The following is a 23173-nucleotide window of genomic DNA, read 5'->3' as shown; positions in this document are numbered from 1 at the left end:
TTTTCTATCAACTCCTTCTGCTCAAAGATGATTTTGATAGAAGGCCAAATCTCATTCATAGAGTCTAGTATATTCATCCAAATGGTTTCCTTGGCTTGGGCCAGGGTCTGACCAATTGAGGTATCCCTTTCTACCTTCTGCAAATTCTCCAATTGTCTATGGGATTTCTTCATTTCAGTAACATGAGAAGCTTCAGCTTTGGCCTTTTGTAATTCTAAAGCTTTGATTTGATCCTGGAAAGTTTTGATCTCTTTTGACTGGAGTGACATGTTCTCCAGTGTCTTGGTCCCCTGTTTAGCACTTGTAGTATGAGTAGAATAATTAGCTATTGGAAATAAAACTGAGAGAGGGGGTGAATCAGTATTATCAAGTCAATAATTTTTCATTTCCATAATCAGATTCAAATATGCTACTTCAGTTAATGGAACTCGCATGCATACGCAACTGTGTTTAAGGAAACTAGCGTATATCCAACAAACTTATGATTCAGTTAATTCATCATATGTTTATCTTTAATCAGTGCATTAGAACCATATAAACAATAACCAGGTGCAGTAAAAATAGAACAAACAATCACACACATGAACACAAGATATAAGGTGGAAACCGGTGAAAACCACCTGCTGCAATCGTCTCTGTCTTCTTTGTAATAATGAGAAACTTCTTTTTACAATTTTTGTATTGGTGCAGTCTTATACCAGTATGCAGGCTTCAAACTGCAGAAGGCTACAACCTTCTCTCGTTCTCCAGCTTCTACTAGAAGGGAGCTACAACCCCCTAGCTCTTGTACTAGCTGATATGTTTACTACTACGTAGGTGCCAGCCTTCAGAAGGCTACAACCTTCTCTTTTCTTCCAGGGACCACCTTTCATAAATTTTCAGACTAGATCCATCTATAACATCATTCAATCATCAAATATATCTGCATCAACCAATCTCCTTTGCACGAACCACAACTGAATCAATCAATCAATTTGACAACCCTTCAATCTGATTTTTCAAAATACTGTAATGAGAATACAGTAACTAGAACCCAAGCCAAAACCCAGAATACTGCAGCAACAAACAGAAGAAGCTAAAACATATTTTATTAAGTATATGCTACTTCCATGTGTCGAACCTGCGTGTATATGCACTTTCCTCAAGGCGAACCTGCGTACAGATCTACAAATCAAATTTATGATGTATACATTGTTTTGATATGCAGAACCAACGAGTATACATGCCTTTTATAAAGAGAACCTGCGTACAGATCTATAAATGATGATTTAAACATTACAACAATTCCAGCCTTTAGTTAGACCCAGATCATCATATTTACGGACTATAACATGCGCCAGTTATTCAGATAAATGATCAAACCACATAAAGATAATTCACTTCAAGCCTTAAGATCTTGACCCATCATTAGATCCTATCCTTCATCAAGCGCTAAGGTTCATCCTCAGTTCAGATCCAACTATGCACCATAACCTAATAACCTATATACTAGATCTTACTCTTCATCAGATATTCAATACTTGAGTGCCTTGGCCTAATGATCTTCCCTTCCTTTTATAATCTTAGGCCTTACTCAATACCATGGACCAAAATCACTTAGGACCAATACCTTGGACCCAATACCTGGGGTCAATACCTCAGACCAGATACCTTGGACAAATACCATGGACCAAATACCTTGGACCAAAACTTATTTTTCCAAGATATACGTGCCTTTCATTCTGTGAACGATCGTGTTTGCGTATACGTGACTTGTATACAGTGAACCTGCGTGTATACGTGGCTTGGCCAATGGTGAACCTGTGTATACCTCTCTTTCTTCATCCTGTGAAGTCCAATCTGAACTCTGTGCTGTTAACCTGCTGAACTGTAATCTGTCATCTGAGTGAGTTGCCATTAGGGACAACACCTGTGTCATAATGCCAACAATCTCCCCCTTTGGACTTGATGGCAACCCCAAGTCACTCTCCCCCTTTGTCATTAAGAGAAAAGGGTCATGCTCCCCCTGACTACATGCTGAATTCTTTGATATGCTGAAGTGTATTAATTTCACTCCATGATCGAGTCCATGCTCCCCCTGAATATAAGCAAGGTCTGCAAAAGGATGTTCTAAAAGAAGAACATGACTATATACATACATCATAAATGACCTTCCTATCACCAACGACTCATACATACATCCATCTCCCAACCAAGTGGGGATATACCAAGTTTGACTCATCCACCCAATCAAGTGGGGATATACCAATTGTTTATACATGTCAAAACAAGAAGTTTTACATCATCCATCCCATGCATAGTGGGGTAAAAAATTAGGTCGTTTCATGACCTTTACATTAAAATATGGCATATATAACAAAGACCAAATATTTTAAACAAGGCTATGATAGTCATCAACAACTATCATCAGCATCATCTGTCTATCAACATCTAGACCAGCAACCATGTTCTCCCCCTGAACCTGTTCCATCTGAATAAAAAACAACTGTGTGGATCTGTACCAAGATCTTCTAAGATAATGCCAACAATGCATTATTAGAAGCATATTCTCCCACTGAACCTGTGCCAGATGATCATTGTCAAATCCGATCATTTCATATAATAGAAGAGTTATCAAGGCATCTTCATCAAACAGATATATGTAAAGTTATCAACAACTTATGAGAGCCAACACATTTCCACATGTCATCCATAGACTGTAACCATCATCAAGCAGAGCAGATGATTCACTGAACCATATCAAACGCCTTTCTTCCTGAGTCTGACCCACTGTTCTCCTCAAACCAACATATACGCGACTATATCCACAGAAACCAGCGTACGTACACGACTACGCTTCATGAAACTCGCGTATACCAACCTTTCTCTGAAACAGAAAGGATTTTACAACAGGATGATGCAGCAACTACTCCCAGCTTCTATCTGAGATATTCAAATGTCTCTCTGGGCAGTGGTTTGGTGAATATATTAGCAACCTATTCTTTGGAGGGAACATACTCCAATTTGACCTTTTGTTCAAGCACATGTTCACGTAGAAAATGATATTTCATGGGTATGTGCTTGGTCTTGTGTTTTGGGAAAATTTAGTGTTTCTTGGTCTTGTGTCAACCTCGTTAAAAAATGAAACCAAGGAAATGAGGATAGTTCCTTGTCTTGTGTCAACCTCATTAAAAATGAAACAAAGGTTAGGAGGATAGTTCCTTGTCTTGTGTCAACCTCGTTAAAAAAGGAAACCAAGGAATGAGGATAGTTCTTTTACTATGTCAACCTCATTAAAAAATGAAACAGCTCCCAAGGATACTTCGTTGTCTTGTGTCAACCTCATTAAAAAATGAAACAAGGGTCTATGAGGATAGTTCCTTGTCTTGTGTCAACGTCATTTAAAAAATGAAAGAAGGTCCCAAGTTCCAAGTCGAGACTTTGAATAGATCTCGTAAAATCCCAATCAAGTCTTTCACTTGATCTCGTAAAAGAACCTTCATTCCATCCATCTCATAGCTACGAGTAGTCTACTTAGGTGAATGTAATGAAGCTTAGGGGGCATGCACCTAGTGGTAAAGTTAAGGTTCCCTGTAAGTTATGTGAAGGGAATCACCCCATTCACCTTTGTCTATCTTGATGAAGCCAAAAAGGTGTTGGATAACCGTCCTGCTTCACTGCAGCGACTTCCATTAGGTTACAAGAGACTCTCCTTTTCATCATGCTGGGGGCATGAAAAATGAATCCAAGCATATTTTTTCATTTCAAGCTTGTGTAAACATGAAACTAAATCCAAGCATAGTTCCCTATGGTTCAAGCTTGTGTAAAAATGAACCCATTTCCTTTTTAACCCTTGTGATTACCATTTTATCAGCCTCTTTTTTTAGATGAGCCTTGGTTGTTTTCATCCCATCACCACCATCCCTTCAGTCGATCATACGCTTTCACTTGTTTGTTTTACCCTGTTTGAGGAAAATTTGCAAGGAGTGGTCTTATTAGCTAGCCTTTTCACATAAATAAACATGCTTTGAGAAGTTCCAACATCACCGGAACCAGTTGCTATCCTAGACACCACTCATTCCTCAAAGTGGAGTCCTCTTTAAGCTCTTTTCAGACTCTCTAAACATGAAAAGGTTGTTGAGCGCTTGTCGTTTCTAGCTCGTTAACAGATTAGAATTGATATCTACTCAGTATAGTTTTACCCCTTCTTCGGGCTGAGATAGATTAACTACGAAAACGGTACTCGTTGATTGAACATGGTCAATAGGTTCTCTCTCATATTGTTTTATGCTTTTTCGGACTTGAGAGACAAATTTACGAAAAAGAACTTGTGGAGTTTCCTTTTAGTTACTTTTCAGACTCTCTAAATGTGAAAAGGACCAAGTTATCTTTGTCGTTAAACTCGTTAAAAACATTAAATAGCGACAAAATTGTCCATTTAGACAAGATCGAGTTTCACCTTCACTAGACTCGTTAAAACATCAAATAGCGATGGATTCACCCGACGGGTGCATTTATACAACAAGCATATGTTATCCTCCTCAAGCTTGATAAAAATAAAGAGATACTGGTTAGAAATGACTGGGAAAATGGGAAAAAGTCGGGAACACTTAAGGTAGCAGGTCTCTCTTGAACGTGACACTTTCACCTCATCACCGTGACTATGTGGGTTGGGTCATTCAGCTTGATGGTTATCACACCATTGGTCTATCATACCATCCATTACTTTGTTTTGGGTCAATGCTACCAATTCACTTCAGTGTCAACGATATGTTCAAGAGAAGTCATTTAGTTCAAAACTTCATCCTTTACAATACAATGAACCTTCATTTTCATGCCTGCCATTCCTGAACCTTGTGTCATTAGTTGATATTAAATATCCAAAATCTATGGTTCATGTATTTCATCACAATTTCTATGCTAGTTATTTGGATGTTCCATCCCATTGATGTTGCCGAAGAGACCAACGAACATATATTTGTATACCTTGTTGTAGGTGCAAATGTCTCTTCATAATCAATGCCTTCCCATTGGGAGAAGCCCCTAGCCACAAATATTTCCTTATATTTATAAATACGTCCATCTACTGCATGTTTAATCTTATAGAGCCGCTTCAAAGTTGCCACATATTTGTCTTTAGGCCTAGGTATGATCTCCCATACTCCATTCTTCATTATTAATTGATATTCTTCATTCATGTCATCTTTCCTTTTTTTATTTTTTATGGCCTTTTCCAAGGTGGATGTTATTGCTTCTATTAACTTCGTCATATAGGTTGGATACCCTGAATATCTTTCGATCTTCTTACTTTCCTTGAACATGCCTTTGGCTGCTTCATGTCATTTTGCATCTAGAAGAGTAGACTTCAACCAATTAGGTATATTTCTGCTTTCAGGCATGATTACTAGTTGCATAGGTTCATTGGGACCTTCTTCTTCATTATTTGAATTCTCTTCCCCCTAGTGCATTCTTCTTCAAATATTGGAAGATATTCATCATTACAGTCCATTGGGAGGTCCTTTGATTTCTTGAATGTAATACTTTCATTAAAGATCACATATCGGCTTACTTCTATTAGGCATCCTTCCTATATGTAGATCCTATTGGCCTTTAAGATGTTATTGTAGCCAACATATATACCTTTCATGCTTGTAGGATCTAAATTCTTTCTCTTATCTTTCTAGACTTGGTTTATTGCTAGTGAATGCTTCCTTAGGAGTCATGTTGTCTAGTGATCTGTGAGCACTTCGATTTTGAACATATAGTGCATTTTTTGTTGCTTCACCCTACATAAATTTTGGCAATTCTTGATCATGTAACATGACTCTTACACTTTCCTCAATTGATCAATTTTTTCTTTCAGAAACTACATTTTTTTGAGGATTATATGGGACTATCAACTGCCTCTTAATCCCATCCTCCTTATAGGAAGTTATGAGTTCCTTTGATGTGTACTCTCCTCCATTGTTAGATATTAATACTTTTATCCTCCTTTCTGTAAGGTTCTCCACTTCAACTTTGAATTCTTGAAATTTGTTGAATACTTCATCCTTGGACTTCAGAAAATAGATCCAAGTTTTCTTTGAGTGGTCATCAATGAATATTACATAATATAGACTACCTCCAACAGACTTTGTAGACATACGACCATAGACATCACGAAGAATGAGATTGAGGACTTCTTTTGACCTTGAAGCACTACTTCCAAATGGTCCCTTAACATTTTTACCTAATTCACATCCCTTTCATACTCCTTCATGAGCCTCCTTGAATTCAAGGATGCCATTCACCATTGAATCTAGAGTTGGTAATATTTTGTGATGAAGGTTTCCAAACCTTCTATGCCAAAGTTGACATAGACATACTTCAATATGAACCAAAACTTGAGAGATATGGTTCAACAATCTATAGAATCTTTTCATGAATCCACCACCCCCTCATTCTTCCACATTCTTCCACTTCCCACTTCTCTAGCTACTCCTCCCCACCATCTCTCCCACCACCTCCTTCAGTGCCACTTCCACCCCTCTCTCCCACCACCTCCTCCACCGCCACTTCCACCCCTCTTTCCACACCTCTTGCACTGTCTTTCCATATACGTCCTCATCATCTACCTCCAATTCCACTATCCCACTACCTTCCCCTACACCACCTCCTCTTCCACCTCTAGCTCCACCAAACATTCCTCCTCTACCTTACACTTTGCCTCTTCCATCTCCCCTTCCTTTTATACCTCCTCCACATCATCCTCCTCTCTTAATCCTCCGTTATACTTCCCTTCCACCACCCCATCGTTTGCTTCATACATATCTCACTTCCTCCTCCTCTCTCCCATATATTACATCATTTCCCTCCACCTCCACTATCTACTCGTTAACCTCCTTCCTTATGCATCCTCTCCTACATCCTCCTCCGCATTTTCTTCACCATGACCTCCTCCTTGCCTCTTCATTCTCCATCATCTACTATTTGTTGGTCTCCATGCCTACTCTACTTCCATCTCTAAAAGGATGGAATTAGCCTCTTCATTCTCCATCATCTACTATTTGTTTGTCTCCAATGCATACACTACCTCCATCTCTAAAAGAATGGAATTTAGGAAATCATATATAATAATATTTTTTTTCAACTAAAAAGGTTAAAAATAATAATTAAATCCATCAACAAATTGAAAAGAAAGTGGTTAAATTAAATAATTAAAATCATAAATACACATTAAAAAGAAACACATTAAGTTCATAGTCTTCCATTCCATTGACATTTATGATTTAACTTTAATATCATGTCATTCCATCCGACATACATATATAAAGTTTTCCTTAAACAAAAATATTCTAATATAGTTTCATATATTAAACTCAGCGAGGAAAAATGTTATAATTTAGTAAATATTTTGTTTAAAAAAACAATTTTATAAATTTTATGTTCTAAATTATGTAAATTTATAGAATAAAACAAATTGTAAATTAAAATTAATAAATAAAAATACTTTCTATAAAAAAAATATATATATTGTAATTTGTGAACATATCAAATGTTATATTTTTTTTCCTCAAATTATAAATAATTTAAATATAAAATCTTATATGAAAATTATTAATTAGGTTTATACTACACACTTAGATTTATCTTCATTGTTTTAGTTTTATAATTAAGTTTACATGAAATAAAATTAATAAAATATTCGATACACATACAAATGAATAAAGACGTCTGACGCCGCACATACAAATGAAAACAAAGAGCACTCCATAGGCGAGATATTCAAACTAAAACAAATTTATAGATCTTTCCTCTACGTTCCCCAAGCCGTCAAGTTTTAAACCCCCATTTCGTATCAAACTTGAGCTAAGCCGTCAAGTTTTAAACCCCCATTTCGTATCAAACTTGAGCTTTTTGGTTGCCCACGTGTCAAACATGACTTTTTTTGCCATCAGTGATAGCTAGCGTTTGACATGTAGATAACAAAATGCTAATATAGATTTGTATATGTTATATGGACAATTTGTAATACTTGTCAATCAATCTTAAGGTTTCTATTAAGTTAGCCAGATTGGGATGGCACAAAGAATATGGTTTTAGGCTTCTTAATTGGAAATATGTGTGTTGTTTTTAAATGAGAGGTTTAAGTTTAGATTGTCTTTCTATTGTATGGATAGAAATACTATTGCGGGACACTTATTGTATGTTTAAGTAGTGTCTATTTTTAGATATGCTTGAAAGTGTTCTTGATAGGTCAAGGATAAGAATTTATAGAGAATTTTCAACTTTAAGTCCTCTTTGCACGTATTTTTTTCATCTCTTTTGTCTACTTAATCTTAGATGTTTGTTCATATTGTTTGGATTTATTCATTTAAATCTAAATTTCCATTGTTCTCGCAAAGGAATAATGGAAATACGTTTTGGTTTTAGTGATGGAAGTAGGATGTCTATTGTTGTTATCAATTTTGGAAGCTTGTAGGGAAATTTCTTAATTCTTCTTTTGGCATGACACGATTCCTCTTTTCAATTAATTTGAGAAGTACAATGATTTTGTTTTGTAAACTACTTTAAGAACATGGAAAATGGATACCCATGACCTTCGACATCAATGTGTATTTTTTGAACATTCTACCCTCGAGGATTGAATTTAGAAGTGTGCACAACATAATGACAATACTCAAGAATATGGTATTAGCAATAAATTGATGGGAAAATTGGAAAAAAAAAATGGATAAAAATATGCAAGAGATCTAAATGTGACTCTAAGACAAATGCTAAAGGTGAAATACAACTCTAAACTAAGAAAGACAATAAGAATAAATGATATTGCAATTGTTCTAAGCAGATTGCTTAAGGTGTCCTCTAAACCAACATATGAAAACACCAAAGAGAATTCATAAAACAACTAAAATTTGATCCCTTGAAAATTAGGAGAGAAATGTTAATATATGGCTTTATTGAGCCACCACAACATAGTAGAGTCAAGCCCATTACTAATAATTTAAAATAAAAAAATATCTAAGATGAACGAAACAAAAAGAATGAAAACCATATAAGCAATTAAACCTATGATATTTAAGTCATAAATGATAACATAACATTGAATTATGATTAAATGTTTTATATGCATAGAATAAAAGAAAAGAAACTAAAATGTTCCATGATGCAACCCTCATATGCATAGTTAAGTGAATATCTTTGGCAATAATGTAATCTGGGAATATCATTTCATTTATACTAATATGATAAATGGATAAAAGGGAATAACATACTAAATGATCAGTGCAAATGATAGTGATAGATAGGACATGAGTAAAATTTTATAGAGAGCAAAATCATGAAAAAAACCATATGAAAACAATGACATGATTTAATTATTGTGATAGTTGAGTCACCAAGGTATATAATAGAACCCTAGTGATGTGATAGTGTCTAAAGTCAAACCTCAACTTTCCTTTTAAGTAAAATATAATCAATCGAGATTTGAACCCTTAACTTTGGTTCAAATATTATAATACAAAAATTAAATGATGAGAAAAAAACATATATTAAATGAGATGAAGCATTATAATAAGAAAATGAATAATAATGGAATATTACAAGAAGAAATAGAGGAAGCCTAAATCACAAAAATGGAAAATAAAAGCAAGTGTGACAAAAAAAAAAGGCCTAGTAAACAATAAATGAATGAATACTCGTTAAAACGAATGCAAAATTTGAGGAATAATATTTGTTAGGAATCGAGTAAAGTGGTGTAGGGGCTGAAATAAAAATGACATAAAATTTATGAACAAATTTCCATGATTGATAAGCCGTTAAAACTTGAAAATACAGTGTATGTTAGAGAGGATAATATAGGAGGAACAAATTTCCATTATTGACTAAGTAGTTAAAACTTGAACATATAGTGTATGTTAGAGAGCATAATATAGGAGGAACAAATTAAATGACTGACCAAGTAGCTAAACCCTGAACATATAATGTATGTTACATAGAAAAATAGTGAAGCAAAAGGGAAAGGGAAAAGAAAGGCATATTACGGAAATTGAAGAAAGCCTATCCAATTCTCCATAATGAAATCATAAAGATAATGAAAAAGTACAACCAAAAGCATTTTTAATAATTAAACTCCAATTTTGTCCACCTTTGGAAGAAATATATACTTACGGAAACAAGCATAAACTAAAATATACAAAATATGTTATATAGGATGTAAGAGTGTAGGAGAGATAAAATGAAACAACAAAATAATATTTGAAAAACTAAGAAAATGCAACAAAATTTCTATCATAATGATGATTTAAATATAATGGAAATTCAATGCAACTACGTATATCCCTAACAATTAAACTCTAAATTTTGTGTTCTTTAAAAGGAAAAGAAATCATGAAATCATGGGGAAAAAACATAAAAAGAAGAATGGAAAGGGGTGTATCTACCAAAAACATTATCTCATATTTCTCGGAGTACCATCCATATCTTGCTTGAATGGAAGAAAGAAACATATCATTTCATATTGTTTTTCATGTTTACCAAATATGGGAATCATTTACTTTGGAGAAATGTGAATAACAAGGCCGAATAGCTAGTGTTCCGTGCCACTGAGTTTAGTTATTGAACTTTCAAAGGTATAAAATAACTGACACATTTGAATAAGGGCTACATTGTAGATACTCTTGCTTAGTTTAAGTATAGTTAAGTTAGCATCAAAGACATACATGAATGGGCAAACAAAGTGTTTTTCAATAGACCTACAACACTCACCTAGGACTAGGAATAGTACCTCTGACAACTAGAGTGGTGTCGATCATAAATAATACCTCTAACAACTAGAGAAGTGTGGAAAATTAACAATAACTAGAAACAAATAATATTGATTCACTAGTATTGGACAAAATCTATCGACAAAATATATTTTTAATATAAAAATATATAATATTTAAATGATAACTAAAAATAAATGTAAAAAATATATAATATTTATATGATAAATAAAAATAAATACAAAATATAATAATGGTGAACAAGAAGGAAGGTCACAATGTATGGTAGTTGAACCAAATAGGCATCGAGCATAGGAGCCTTTCAAGGATCATTCTCATAATTTCTTGTAGGATAGAATCAGGGTTGTTTATTGATTAAGGTTCTGAGGTGATGATTTACAATTGTTCCAAATCCTATTCTCAAGGATTGGTGTTTGAATAACTAATGGGATTTGAATGCTATTGAGAAATTCTTTGGCCACACATTGGAACAGATGTAAGAATGTTAACAAATTTGATCACCCAAGAAAACCTCAGAGAGAAGGCTTGTGTGTCATAGGTAAAAGGAAAGAAATTAGTCTTATTAACCTACAGGTTGAGTGTAGATGAACAAATAAGGAAGGGTTTTGGTTTTAAAGTAGTATATACCATTTGTTAGCATTTTTTATCTCATTTTACTCTTGCCCAGATGTCATCACTTGTACATCTGCATACTTCAACAGTGGGAAGTTTCCTTTCGCAACCTGTCACTTGTTGTCACTCTGACGTAATCCAATTTCTTGGCTCATACATTGATTTGGTTTGAATGTGCCTCGTCTTTGGCTCTTAAAACTATCAGTTTCATATTGGTTTTGATAATATTGCAGTGATATGACTATCCATTGTGCATTTACATTGATTTATCATTCACTTAAGGCGCACATCCACCTTATTTATTTCGATTTAATTGATTATTTTAATTGTCTCATGAATTTGATGTCAACCACTTTAAATTTCATTAAGAATCTATCCTTGCTTTCGACTCCTTACAAGCAACTCAAGGGTAGGTTGTGTGTTAATGATTCTATACAAGATTTGTTTTCATTGATAACAACATACAACCCCTAGGGAAAATCCCCTAAGATTAGAACATCACAAGTCCAACCACAGAGATATCCAACAATGACAAGGGTTAGTTATCCAAATTCAAGATTTTCTCAAAATTGCATGTACTAACTATTTATGTTTGATTTCTCGTAGCTAGACTCATTATCACGTTGTTTGTCGAGACAACCTTTTGGTTTTCATGCTCCCTTATCAACCACTTCACCAAGAATCTCAACTCTCTTCAACTTAAAGTCTTCAAAGCAACTTCTTGACCCTTTGATTTTTCAGCTAGCTTCAAATCTTAAATTTCCTTCAAATAGCAGTCGAAATGTCGATCCCACTGATAATTTGACTCTCACCCATTACAGGGCCTCAAGTTGAAGTCAATTTTTTAATGACTTCTTCCTTTGACTAGTTAATTATTTCAAATGTTTGTGGAAAAAAACCTGTTATCATTTAATAACCAACGTTTCAGACTGACTAAGTGAGTCCATCATCAGGGGGCTAAATCTACCTTTTGAGAAGAGAGAGTGTGAATGCTTGGAGCAATTAATAGCTAATAGTTTAATGATTTTTATTTGTCTGGTCCTTTTTTTTTCTTTTTGGTTAATTTAAGTATGCTTGATTTTGATTTCTGGTTTATTAAAATGTTATATATAAATGTCTAGTTTATTATTGATGTTATATATAAATGTTTGGTTGTTGTTTAATGACTAACTTAACACATATATCAAAAAATAAAAAGAATATCAAATATCAATCACTTCTTATTATCTAAAACTATTTTTTTTAAATGAGAGAACTATTAGATTATGCTTAGGACTAATATTAATATTTATATGTGAATGTTTATTGTTAAAATTATCTATAAATGTCTTTTATAATGATTAATTTTAATATTTTTAAAAAGATTAATAACTTATTAATATTTAATGTTACTAATGAAGATTTATTAATGTATTATTTAATTATGCATTAGGATTGATATTAATATTCATATGTGAGTGTTTATTATTAATATTCTATATAAAAGTATTAATTTAAAAGCATATATCACAAATTTTATAATAGTTCTCAAAAGTTTGTTGGTTATTATTATTTTAAATTTATTTGAGTGAATTAAAAAGGGGTTATTAGTTATGAATAGGATCATATATGTATAGGAATGTCTATTAATAGATAAATTATGTTTTATTTTATTCTTAGTAATGGTTTCCAAGAACTACTTACTTTTAGATCATCATCCTTGTTCATGTTATTTGATCATTTCTCTATTTCAATGGCTTCTTTTACCCTTCTTTTTAAACAATTGTCTTCTCTATGAATTAATTTGGCATTTTCCATGCAAATGTAGTGTGAAGAGGAATATACATGTTCTGCCAAGGCAGATTTTTCCTACCTACTCCAGGTTCGATTAAATCTTTAGCAGAAGCAAGCATGTTTTTTAGGGTGTTAGGGGGATTTAATTATTGACCAGCTTAATAAAACCTGGTTGATCTCCCAATGTAAATATGCAATATCAATTTATAAAAACTATAAAAACCATTGTCCTCTTATAAAGAAAAAAAACAAAAAAAAAAAAACAAAAAAAAAAAAAACAATGAAATAAAAGCCAATGAACTAGAATTAATTTCCAAACCAAGTTTATTTACAAGAATATCAACCATATTTTCAGTAGTTAAATCAGTCCTACACATAATTTTCCAGTCAAATTCATAATGAGATAAAGATTGCTCTACTAGTTACTTATAAAGGGACAGTTACAAATATGAATCTACAGGACCAATCTTTGCCGATGCAAAAGCTAAATTACAAACTAATCTCTAAAATGATTACAAATATGACAAAATTGAAATCTTAGATGAATTCTATTTTAAGAGAGTGAGATAAAGAACAGAAAATGAGTTGTTAGATTGTTATCCTGGTTTCTTTTTAAAGCCATGAAGAAAATCCCAAACAATGGTAAGTAGCAAAATTGCATAACAACTATTCTTTTGAATAACAAAATGTGCATATGCAATCCTCATTATGCTCTTAAGGTAGAGTTTTATTTGGAGATAAAATAAGAATTAAAACTTAGCTAGAGACCCAAAAAAAGAAGATCATAATGAGTATCATACACAAGGAATCTTCTTGAAAAGCATCCAAATTTCTTTTCACTTTGCAACTTACTGTACAATGGCATTAATTCAATGTTCGAGAAGTTTTAAAGAATAAACAAATGATTAAATTCCGATTCCAAGGATTAAATTCAGTTTCTATGAATATGTTTTTGCATGAAGTCTAGCCTACTGGTTTCTTCATGTATATCCCTACAATTACTTGTAGTCATGTAATGACTCACTCATGCTATTTTTGATCAAAATTTATTGTTGACTAACCTAAAAATAAACATGTTACCTTTTTCTGCCACAACTGCTCACTACTTTAGTTGCTTCCTTTTATTATTGTTGTCTCCTATCAGGGATTTTATTTTTTTTGGCAAACAAACAACTCAGAAATGTCTAAGTTATTATTCAATAGAATTGTGAAGAAAAATAAGGCACTGTAATTGTCATGACAACATCTTGGAAATGAAATTTCTGTATTGCAAAATTTCAGGATAATTGCACGGTTGGGCCTTTTCTTTATTCAAGCTAGTATTTGGTCTAATATAACATTTTACCCCAGTAACATGTTTGTGGGATTTGATCTGGACACCCAAAAATGGAAGAAATTATATAATAGATTCACCAAAAAAACTAGCAAAAATCAAATTGATCTCCAAAATATCAAATTACATTAACCCTGCAGGTTTAATGCATATGTACACAGGTAAAATATGCCCACAAATTATAAAATAAGCTCTTGACAAAAAAATAGCCAAGATGTCCACATACCATTTCACTTCCATAATATTGCACTATGGTTGGATGTTGTAAGTGACTAAGCATAGCTATCTCCTATTGAATATGTGTAAAGAAAGAATTTCAATAGAATATAGGAAAAAGTCGATATGAAGACTAACATACTTCAAATATTGTTCATTAAAGGGATAAAGTTTTTATGAACCAACAAACAAAACCTTGAATATGCAAAAAAAAAGACAAGAAGGGGTGTTTCTATAACCATACAATCAACAGGGATGTAAGACATTTGATTAACTAACTTGTGCTAGCTGCTTTACACTTTCCTTGGACTTTGGGTCATTAGAGAAAAGTGTAACTTCTTTCATTGCACACATTTCTCCACTCTCACTACCACATAGAGTATGAATGTAATGAAAGAATAATGTCAGCAATTTTTTGCCTGCATCTTTAAAGGATGAATGCAATGTAGGTACAATATGAGCAACAATGAAAGAAAGAAGACAACAATCTACAAATTGAACAAAATCTTATGATTCCAATACACATGGCCAAGTCACTCTCATCTAGCAAAATTGCACAACCACCACCACACACAGATACTTAAGCAAATGGCTAAAGCAATCTTCCTAGCTTATCATTTCATGAGAAGCTGGCAACAAAAACCTGGATAGTAGAATTGAAACATCAAGAAAAGTGCCATAAATGTTTACTGTTATATTGTATCCTATATATTAAGAAATTCTTCTTCCAAATTTTAAATACATTCGATTTAATAACTTACATATAAAAAAAGCAAAATGTATCCTTACAGATTTCTTCCAATATTTGAAATAATTATGAAAGTGAAAACACATCTTCCAAATTGGAGAAATAATCCACATCCATCATCAGTTCATAATTTAATACATTTTGAATATCAAAAAGGGAGAATTTATCTCTAACAGAAAAATGAAAAAACACCACCTTCCGCTTAATTACGTTGTTGGCATGAATAATTGAACAATCAACTTATATTCATACTTTTCAAAATGTTTGAAATATTCTTCTGCAAATCATGGCTGCAAAGCATCGTACTTTTGGGAATCAATAGGGAGCGAATTGGAAACCGAAAAGAAATCTTCGTCACACTTCTGGAATCTTGTTCATGCCAGGAAACAACAATTTCCTCTAGAGTTACCTGCCCGCTAGGAGTCGAACCTACCAACTTTGTGGTTAAGGAACAGAATCTTTTTTCAGTAAGCTACATGCACTTCTTATGATTTGTATATGTTAATACCCTTCTTATGATTTGTGTATGTTGATACTGGGACGAAGTTTAAAAAAAAAATGATTTGCCCTGAAACAAACATTAATTGAAAATTAATTGAATGTTACATAAATGTGCCCGTGCCGGATTGGTTGTCGGGCATGACCAGAAATTATTTGGGCTCTTCCCATGTAGGTTCGAGTCCTCTTGTCCACGTTATTTTCCACTTAGAAATGCACAAAGTATTTCCTCTTGTAGCTCTGAATCCTGCCCGTGACATGCACAGAGTATTTCCTCTAGCAGGTTCCAATCCTGTCGTCCACACTATTTTCCACGGAGAAACACACTAAGTATTTATTCTTGCAGGTTCGAATCCTGCCAGTGATATGCACAGAGCATTTTCTCTGGTATTGGATTTTCAAACTTGAGAAATGCATAGAGTATTTCCTCTTGTAGGTTGGAACCCTGCCAGTGACATGCACAGAGTATTTCTTCTTTCAGGTTCGAATCCTGTTGTCCACGTTATTTTCCATTGAGAAATGCACAGAGTATTTCCTCTTGCAGGTTCGAATCCTTCCAGTGACATGAACAGAGTATTTTCTCTGGTATTGGATTTTTAGACTTGCTGAAGAATTTACTAATAAAAAAAAGCAATCACTTTATATGCTTTTTCATTGGATTTTTAGACTTGCTGAAGAATTTACTAATAAAATAAAGCAATCACTTTATATGCTTGTTCTTTAATTTCTAAAAAAGGCCGCATAGACTTGGATACTTACTTGTTGAAACCAACATACACATGGTGGAAGGTCCCTCTTCCCAACTGTTTCCACTTTTTCCATCTTCCTTTCTTCTTGGACTGTGGTGGCAGCGGCAATGAATGACATTGATGTCTTCCATCTTCCTTTCTTCTTGTTGGAGACTCGGTCCCTAATCCAGCCGCTCAAGGATGAAGAGTGGAGACTCGGTCCCTAATCCAGCCACTCGAGGATGAAGAGGAGAGACAACTTCTTGTTTTCTTGTTGGAGAATCGGTCCCTAATCCAGCCGCTCGAGGATGAAGAGGAGAGACAACTTCTTGTTTTCTTTTTGGAGAATCGGTCCCTAATCCAGCCGCTCGAGGATGAAGAGGAGAGACAACAGCACTTTGAGCTAGTGAACCACACCTGCTGTGCTGCCAAAAGGGCTGTCCCACCATATCTCTGCCTATGGAATTCTGTCCTGGGCTCCAACTATTACCAGATACAAACACCGTGCCATCCACATACGGCTTCGCCATGCACAAGCCAGAATACTCCGAGCTGAAAACCTTCCGCTATATCTCTGCCTGTGGAATTCTGTCCTGAATTGTAACCTGGGCTGCAGCAATTACCAAATCCAAACACTACGCCATCCACAATCCAGAATGCTCCGAGCTGAAAACCTTCATTGCACTTAGGTCTGGAATTTGACGTTCCACAGGACGTATTTTTTATATCAAAACGTATTTGACGGCAGGGAAAAAATCTTCCACGTCAGGTTAGACGTGTGGTACACCTTTCCAATAATAACACCAAACAAAGTAATTACGCCATGGAAAGGATAGTTTTATTACCATTGTTGGCTCTTGAGTAAGTGTAACAGGCGAGTGTATATTGACGGATGCAACTACATCCACTTAACACTGGGCTCAGGACAGAAACGATGAGAATGAAACACAAACTGCAAAAAATAAGAAATTTGGTGTTCTGGTAGCCATGAGACACACACTGTAAAACAGGAAGAAATTTGGTGTTCTGGTGGCCATGATGGAAGATTTCTTCACAGGTAGAATGTCAAACATTTGACAGCAAGAACTCGTGCTAATTTTTTTAATATGTAACACACAAAAAAAACCAGTCATAAATTTAGTGAAAACGTAAATTGACGGGCATGGAAAACAAACAACAGTCTCAATTGACAGGCAAAAAATATTTGAAATTCCAGGCCTGATTGCACTAGATGGCGCTTTGATCGGAGGGCACCGCCCAGAAATACTGGACACGTGTCCCCAGTCGAGGATGCTAAAGCTTTCGAAGTCACGCAATGAAATCGTCCTTGTTGCAGGATCAATAACACGCAGAGACGCCGAAATACTCATCCCATAGTATATTAAATTGATGTCTTATCTTCTGAGAGTTTTACAACTTTTTACAGTACATAACCATCATTACTGAATAAGAGCCAACCTAAATTAACCAATCAAAATTTTAAAAAATCAAATTAAAATATTAGAAAAAATAAATGTTTTTGGTTTTATACTGTTAACGAGTGTAATTTTTGGTCAAACGGTTGATTAATAGCAAGTCAACAGAAAATCGAATACACATATCCACTGCCGCGGCAGGGATAATAAGGGAAAGGAACAAAAAATGTAATACTAGCCTATCCAAGAGGCTCGTGAATACGTTGTTAATTATATTGTATTTGAGTTGGTTCATCCTAATAAATGGCTCACTTCATCCACTAATAATATATACACACATAAAGGTTTCTATTACATTATAATATATAAATTAGATGGAAAAATTAATTAAAAATTCAAGAAAAAATAATTAATTTATTTTTCTATTTTCATAAAATTAATTATGAATTTTATAACTACATACCATTTAATAGCTTTACAAATATATATATAAATAAAGATAGATTCAGGATATACTAATCATGGAGAGAGATAAAATCTAAATATACACGCTTTTTGCTAAATGTATAACTTAAAGAAATATCTGCATTTGGAGAGATTTTTTTTTGTGAAAGCTTGATAAATCTAAAGTTATAATGAACCTATATATATTTTTAATAATATTATAAATTATTTATGTTTATATAAATTTCACGTTTATATATATATATATGATTTTATTAAAATCTTTATAATATATATTTTTGATTTGTGGAATGCAGAAAGAGAGATATAATAATGCATAAAAGAAGTGAGATACATGATTCACCCAATTTGGATTACTAGAGAAACAACCAATCATTCTTTTAATATTATCCAACAAACTAAAGGGATACAATCTACAACAAATTTGTTGTAACTTTATCTTCGCTCTCACACATTGTCCTCATTTTTTTCTCACACGTGGAATCCTTGAAGACCCATGCTAAAAACTTTTGATCAAATGCATCAAGGAAAGTTATACAGATTCCTGATTGGTGTTTCAGGTTTATCTACTACAGTCAGCAGATCAAACATCTTATCAACTTTCTGGAGAAAAGTATCTATTTTGACATTTGAGAAAAATGATTCCTCTTTTATAATCACTTTCTTTTCGGATCTCATTCTCGCTCTTTTGACCAACAGATTTGCTTCTACACTTGCAGCATTCTTCTGCATATCTTCAAGTGTGGTAGGATCTCTTTCTCGTAACTAATATGCCATATTAGCATCGAAATCGTCTGGAAACTTGAACAAGGCTAATCCCATTGGTGGTTTAATGTCAACCAGAATAGCATTATATACTGCATTAAACCTCACACAGTGATCCTGCACACTTTCACCCACATTTCTTTTGATATTTTCGTACTCGAACAAAATTTGGAGTGGGTTCTTCTTTACCTCCCACTAGTCTAGGAATTGTCTATGCAGAATTAACAAAGTGTTGATAGAGGTTGCTAGTAAAGCTTTGAACCATTTTCTAACATCACCTCAAAAGCTTTGGACAAACAATCTCATAGTCACATTTTCTTCATCTACCTCATGCACGGAAAAAAAGTCATTCATTTTATCAGCATGTTGCTGCGTTGTAATACTTTGAGTGGCATCAAAAAGAGGTATGTTACCTTGGTAGTCAGTGGGCATATCATCCAAATTCTGAGGCAAAACGAGGGGTGCATATAGGGCAGCCATAACTCGAGGAAGATTTGAAACAACGGTTGGACTATTAGGGTTTAATGGAGTGGTTGATGGAGAAGTAAGGGTGATAGGTTTTTGATCGGATATGATAGGTTGAAGGGGAAGGGTAGGTATAAAGTGAGGTTGAGAATGGACTTCAGAAATTGATGGGAATACTGATGAACTAAGAGTAGTGGATACTGATTCTGAAAGCTCGGGGATATTGGTAGCTATGATGGATGATAGAGGAGAATTTAGGATATATTCGTACCCGTAACCCCACTCTATGGGGTCCGAGGCAGCGCCCCGGTTAATTTTGGTTTTGGACCCTATGTTAGGTTGGGCGGACCCACCTATGGTTTTGTGCATGATTCTAGCACATGTTTTTGGATGCGATGGTTTTCGGTCCATGGTATTGAATGCTTCGGCATGTATAAATATGTATTGTAACATTGAAAGGAATATAATGAAAAATCAAGCTGGTAGCCTCGATTTTGGGATCTAGGGGAAAATCTTTGTGTATATGTGTTTTATGTCTTATGCTCTCGCATCGTTTATTTTATGTGTTTTAGAATTCGTATGCAGGTAATTTCTATACGGGGTTAAAACCTGCATTTGGTATCAAAATTGTTTTGGCTTCAAGGGGACACCTTTGTTACTGAGGGGTTTCGCTCGGGCCTGTGGTAAACCCTGTTCAATGGGAGATCTGCGAGATCGATTCTGTTGGTGAAAGAAGATGGCGAGCAATGGAAAGATAAAGATCGAGAAATTTAATGGTCGAAGTTTTGAGTTGTGGAAAGTCAAGATGGAGGATTTGTTGGTGGATAAATATCAGTGGATCACAGTAGATCCAGGTACTAAACCAACGGGAGTGTTCAATGAAGAATGGAAGAATTTGGATCAGAAGGCAAAGAGCACAATACGATTGTGTGTCTCAGATTCAATATTGTTGAATGTATCAGGGGGAGCATTAGAAGGACGATGCCTTGTCTGTACGAGGACGGTACTAGAACAGAAACAAAAATAATTCATCGAGTGGGAGATTTAAATCTAGAGGGAGATCTAAATCTCTAGGAAAACCTGTAAAGGTGGTGTGCTGGAAATGCAGAAAGGAAGGGCACTACAAAATGGAGTGCAAATCTAAAAAGATGGAAGGTGGAAGGGTTAGAAAAGTAAAGTTAAAGTTGCAAGGTGGAAGGGTTAGAAAACTTCCGGGTGTTCTGCATATTCCTGCATTGGCCAAAAATCTGATTTATGTAAGCAAGCTAGATGATGCAGGTGTAAAAACAGTGTTCGAGAAGGATACCTGCAAGATGGTTCGGGAAGCACTAGTATTGATCCAAGGAGTTCAGATTGGAACTCTGTATAAGCTACAAGGTAGCACTGTTGTTGATGGATGCAACAGTTATGTGGTTCCTGAAAGTGGAGCAAAAAATCTAGTGGTCTCTAGAGAGAAGACCATGCTGTGGCATCAAAGGCTTGGACAAAATGGAGAGAAGGGCCTTCGAATACTTCATGGTAAAGGTATGGTAGAAGGTATGAGTAATAGCTCTCTGGATTTTTATTTCTGTGAAAATTGTGTATATGAGAAGCAGAATCGAGTGAGTTTCCCCTCTGGTAGTAAGAGGGCAAAATAGATATTAGATCTTGTGCACAGTGATGTGTTTGGACCTGTGAAGGTTCCATCACTGGGTAAGTTTGTGTACTATGTATCATTTATAGATGAATTTTCAAGGAATACATAGATATATTTCCTTAAGAAAAAATATGAAGTCTTTAACAAGTTTAAAGAATTTAAGGCTTTGGTGGAAAACCAAATAGAGAAGAAGATAAAGGTGCTTAAGACAAATAACAGTGGAGAGTTTTGCAGTAAGGAATTTGAAGAATTCTGTAAGAAGTGCGTTATAGCACGGCAGAAGACTACTCCATATACACCTCAGCAAAATAGAGTTGCAAAAAGAATGAACAAGACGTTGATGGAAAGGGCAAGAAGCATGCTCAGTGGTGTCAGGTTAGGACAGGAATTATGGGCAGAGGCAGTGGAGACAACATGTTACCTGGTCAATAGATCACCTTCGTCAGCATTGGAGGATAAGACTCCACAAGAGGTATGGACTGGTAAGAAACCCTCTCTTTCACATCTGAGAGTATTTGGATGTGATGCATATGTACATGTTCCAAAGGAGAAACGAACCAAGTTGGATAGTAAATCTGAAAAGTGCATCTTTATTGGGTATAAGGATGGCTTAAAGGGTTATAAGCTTTGGAACCCAGTAACAAGGAAGGTTGCGTACAGCCGAGATGTGGTGTTCAAAGAGGTGAAAGATGTTATTAAACATGAAGTCTAACCAAAGGAACCTGAGAAAATAGAGTTTGATCTAAAGGAGGAAGAATCAGACTCTACAGCAGAGGAGGAATCAGAAGACGAAGAGCCACAAACTCCAAGTGTGAGAAGATCAGTTCGAGAAAGAAGGCAGCCAAAAAGGTATAGTCCATCTTCTTTCTATTCAAATTTTGCTTTATCTATTATTAATGATGATCCCAGAGCTGTGAAGGAAGCAATAGATTCAGAGGATGGGAAACTCTAGAAAGAGGCCATGGTTGAAGAAATGGAATCTTTGCACAAAAATGAGGCTTGAGATCTAGTGGAGTTGGCGGCCGGAAGGAAACCCAATGGCAGCAAATGGGTGTTCAAGAAGAAGACAAATGCAGAAGAAAAGGTGGAGAACTACAAAGCTCGGTTGGTAGCAAAAGGTTATTCCCAGGTGTCGGGAATTGATTTTAGTGATATTTTTTCTCTTGTTGCCAAGGTAACTTCTATTAGATTACTTTTATCTGTTGCTGTAGTTTTTGATTTTGAGGTAGAACAGATGGATGTGAAGATAACATTTCTTCACGGGATCTGGAAGAGGAGATCTACATGAAGCAACCTGAAGGCTTTGCAGTGAAGGGTAAGAAAGAACTGATATGCAAGTTAAAGAAGTCTCTGTATGGGTTAAAATAGTCACCAAGGATGTGGTATCAGAAATTTGATACATTTATACAGGGACTTCGCTTCACCAGAAGCAAAGCAGATCACTGTGTGTATTTTAAATTAATTGGTGACCATGTTATTTATCTAGTCTTGTATGTGGATGATATGTTGATGGTTGGAAGTGACAATGAAATTTTCCAGGATTTGAAGACCCATTTGTCCTCTAAATTTGACATGAAAGATCTTGGTGCTGCAAACTATATTTTGGGCATGGAAATTAAAAGAGATCGGACAAAGAGGAAGCTCTGGTTAAACTAGAGGATGTATGTCGAGACAATATTGCAGAGGTTTAATATGTAGAATAGTAAACCGGTGAAGGTTCCTATTCCTGTAGGTGTAAAGTTATCTGTTTAATAGTGTCCCAAGACACAAGAAG

This window comes from Pinus tabuliformis, chromosome J (genome assembly GCF_031772625.1).
Source record: "Pinus tabuliformis cultivar Carrire ecotype Pingquan chromosome J, CPIR1, whole genome shotgun sequence".
NCBI lineage: Eukaryota > Viridiplantae > Streptophyta > Pinopsida > Pinales > Pinaceae > Pinus > Pinus tabuliformis.
The sequence above is the reverse complement of the archived record's forward strand: the minus strand, read 5'-3'. Positions refer to the sequence as shown.